At 38.0% G+C, this 4,398-nt stretch overlaps 1 pseudogene; it reads left to right on the top strand.

Annotated features, from left to right (window-relative positions):
• The first annotated feature begins 226 nt into the window (after window positions 1–226).
• LOC117919887 lies at window positions 227–1,376 on the top strand (annotated as a pseudogene).
• Window positions 1,377–4,398: the final 3,022 nt, after the last annotated feature.

Below are 4,398 nucleotides of genomic sequence, written 5' to 3'. Positions count from 1 at the left end.
GTCAGATGTCAGGAGCCGCATCCACCACCGCAGAATGGCTGGGAGCCACGAGTTTTATCGTTGTTTTTTCATTACGGCGTCAATTATTAAGATATTCAAGCAGTCGACGGAATGATAAGGATTAATACTTGGTAACCTCAGCCCGTCCTTACCTCTTTCTTTCCGTCCCATCATACGTCTGTCGATAACGACAGACGCACGCGTTCCTTCCTGTCCTCAGCCTTTCTCGCTATGATTTATAAATGTTGCTTTGCGTTTGTTAAGTCTTACAGCAACCACTTTCTTCCAACTTGTAAACTTTGGAGAGCCTCACACTCGATTAGGTGAGTAGCGATGACAAAGGTGTATCCCAATGCCACTGCAGCGAGTTCCGGATCGGAGGGAGCGAAGCTGTGCATCGGCGGAGGAGACCCGGCGGTTCTGACAGTGTGGAAGAAGTCGCTGCTGTTCAACTGCAGTGGCTTCACGGTGTTCGACGGGAAGGGGAATTTGGTTTTTAGGGTGGACAATTATGTTGCGGGAAATAAGGGCGAGATCGTCCTCATGGACGCCTCCGGCAAGCCTCTTCTCACCATCCGCCGCAAGGTATGCAAGTAGTGTGATGTTGTTTATGGTTTGGTTCATGAATCGATTCTCTGTGATTTTGATTTTGATTCTGATATTAAATGGTGGTGGTGACTGCAGAGGCTGAGTTTGGGCGATAATTGGCTGGTGTACGATGGAGAAACTGCGGCGAATCCGCGGTTTCAGATGAGGAAGCATCTGAATCTACTGAGGTCGAAGTCGCTGGCACGAGTGAGTGGAGCAGCAGCAGCAGCATGAGGAAGGCGATGTACGAGATCGAAGGGTCGTACTCGCAGCGGTGCTGCGCAGTGTACGACGAGAGGCGGAGGTGCGTGGCGGAGATAAAGCGGAAAGAGGCGGTGGCGGGAGTGGCTCTAGGTGTGGACGTGTTCCGCCTCATTGTGCAGCCGGAGATGGATACGCCGGTGGCTATGGCGCTTGTGATCTTGCTTGATCAAATGTTCAGATAATCAAAACGCTTCTCCGTCTGATTCTTCATCCTCCATCGCTTCTTTCAACACATACGAACATAGACCATGGATCATTGAATTGGTACAAAAGCGAATACCATGCCGGATGATCTACCTCTTCCCCTATCACACCAAACACCTTGATTTTGTATATTTTCCTTAAAATGAATTAAGTAAAACGACTCAACGTGAGGCAGTGATGGATGTGAAGCAGTGGCCTCAGCTCACCTCATGCTAGTGAACTTTCCCCAACCTTCTTCCCCCTGGGTGGGGTGATTTTGAGTGTTTGAGCTTGGTCTTTTTCGTTTTTATATAAAAGGAAATCCTTAGTGGGACAGAAAAGGAAGATGAAAGGGCTCTCTTTGAACCATGATTCATTAAGTTCCAGTGGTCAAAACAGCTGGCTAAGGGCATAAGACCTGTGTTTTCATGAACCTTGAGTCAGAGAAGCGCAGTTGCAGTAGCTAGTCTTCAGCCAGCGATAAAGCAAGGATCCCCCACTTTAGAGGTAGCGAATGAACGCTCAATATCCTCGACGGAAGATAAGGTAGCAGTTCACTAGGTTCGGCCAATAGGGACAGGGAAAGGGGTGTACCATGTATATATTTAAGTTACTCCGGGCTAAGGGAAAAACCAAGAAACATATGGTGTGTTTGGCCATTGTTTTCGAGAGCAGTTTTGTATTCTTCGTGATAAAAAAAAATAAGGAATACAACACATTTTGATAACGAAAACTGTTTTTTGTTTTTTATTTTTCTATTATTAAGAATAGAAACAAGGTGTTTTGAGAGAATTTTTTTAGTCATTTCAGTTGTTTTCATTTGGTTTTTTAAGATTATTTAAAAAAATAATTATATAAATATATAAAAAATTAAAAATAAAGCATTAGACATAAAATTTATTTTTAAAAATATTAAAAGCATGTTAAAAGGTATTTCAAGTTTTTAAATAAATTTTTGTTCTATAAATTATTATAAAACAATTTTTAAAAATTATTATCAAAATCCATTTTTAAGAACCATTTTAAAAAGTAGTTACCAAACACGCCATAGGTTTTGTAGTAAGCCTTGGGGGTGATGTGTAGGTGGGGACCTCTTTTTTGTCCAAATGCATCGCTGGGTATTTTTTGGTTGAACAGAATTGGATTGGCCCCAACGATGTCTTAACCTTTTCTATATTTGTATCGAAACAGAGTTGGGCTTGGCCCAACAAATCTTCTTTGGGATGGAATCACTTCCCTGCCTCCCGTTTTATTAATTTCATTTTTATCGTTTATATCAATTTCACTTAAACGGCTGTAAACAAGAATATAATAAAGCACAAAAAACATAACCGAAATATTAAAAATATATATATATATATATATATATATATATATATGATTGGGGTATGAAATTTTTGATATACTAACTCTTTAATGTTGTATTTTTCTATCAAATTTAATGTTTGAAGGAAATTTTTGTACAAGAATTCAAGTAGTTTGTCATTGCTTTGGTGTTAAAGTTAAATTTTAGACTATAAAATTTGAATTGTGGAGTTGTTGGTGAACAAGTAGCTAACACGAGATGACAAGTGGGCTATTCCAACAATGTTCTCCTCCTCTCTAAATGGTGATTGAACAAACCATCTTCTCCCAATATGCAAGATTTGCCAAGTAGAGCAAGCAGAGGAGACTCAACCAAGCCTCTCTAATGCCTAAGTCAAAGCGAGTCCACCATGCAAAGCTAACAAGAAATGATTAGCATTGGGTTGATTGCTTAGTCACAAAGGGAGTTAGGAAGCATGGAGGGTCTTTTTCTCTTAAGAAAATGGGCTTGCTGTTGGGACTGCTTATATATAGAGCCTTTGGTTATTTTGTTGCAAATGGTTAGCATGGTGATGCCAAGGTTAATGACTTCTTTGCTAACAGAGCATAACCGCCTTTATGTGAGTAGCTCTGTTTTCGAAAACATCACCACTTGTATTGGTTATTCCCTTGAAGTTGAATGGCATGATCGGTTACTCTCATGCTTACTCTGTTCTTGAAAATTATCTATACCATATCAATTTGCTAAAAAACTGTCCAGATGTCTCTCCTACAAAACTAAAATCATGTTGGTTGAAAGTTTGAGAGCGCATCACAATTGCCAGATTAGTGTTGATGGTATCAAATGTTCTTTTGCAGATTTAGTTGCTTTGCTGATTTTCTTTTCAATTTTTAGAAATTCATACTTAGGTGCTAACATTTAATTAACCTACATGTATTTCTGCTTTGGGACACAATTCCTATTTTCCCTCAAGCAATTAATTTGTGGAAGTTGATTTTTGCATTTTTCGATATCCAATTGATGATGCACTTTTCAGTTGAAGAGGTCCTTCTGAGTTGGCATGATTCCTTTTTTTTTTTTTATAAAAAGAGGAAAAAGACTTAGAAGGTTGCTCCGACATGTTTGTTTTGGATTTTATGACAAAAAAAAAAAAAAATATGAGACCTTTAATGATTGTGAAAGAATGGACCAAACAATTAAAAATTCTTTCTTATATCTTTTTTGGGATTGGGTTAGATCATATAATGAGATGGTTCTTTGTCATTATTAGACTTTGTGAATTGGATAAGCTCTCTGTAGGGCACAATAATGGGTTTGTATCTTTGTGCCCTTTTTTGATCTTTTGCTTATTTTGTATACGATATCTATACTTTCTTTCTTTTAATATAATTCTTATTTACCTATCAAAAACACTAATAATAATAATAATTTATGCTCAAATTTGAGTAGAAGAAATATCATTGAATCATGGCCAGCCCATTCTGATTCATTTGATGTCGTCTCTTCTTTTTATACTTATTCCTAGATCATTGGTGCCATATTGTGTTGGTATTTGTAAGCATTACTAGTTCTAATGCATATTCCAACCCACTTAGCATTAGATTGTTATTAGGAGGTGATTTTAGCTAATTAACCTTATCTTGTTTTGCCATTCCTAGGTTTCATAGATTGACCATGTCTAGTACTCACAATGGTACAACTCTATTCACACCTCAATTTGGTTGTTCCAAGGATCAAAATATTAGCTGCTCCTCTGGGTCTGGGCTCACTTCCACTGCCCAAATATTTAATCATAAAGCTTTGCACTCTTGGGTGCACCGTCAATCTTCTCTACCACCTTCTGTCATATCATCGTTGACCTTATCAAATATTTTATTATATGAAAATTTAAGTTTTTCTTTTCCTTTCTTCTCCTCAAGTTTTCCTACAACAAATTTTCTTGGTCAATTCAGAGGAAATGGATTTCTTAATCAAACGGCAACTAGTTTACGGAGGACTCATTTCGAAGTCTCTATTACATGCTTAGAAAGAATGTCTATAATATCTTCTATAGTAAT

This window comes from Vitis riparia, chromosome 8 (genome assembly GCF_004353265.1).
Source record: "Vitis riparia cultivar Riparia Gloire de Montpellier isolate 1030 chromosome 8, EGFV_Vit.rip_1.0, whole genome shotgun sequence".
Taxonomy (NCBI): Eukaryota; Viridiplantae; Streptophyta; class Magnoliopsida; order Vitales; family Vitaceae; genus Vitis; species Vitis riparia.
Note: the sequence above shows the minus strand (reverse complement) of the source record. Positions and strands in the feature narration are given on the sequence as shown.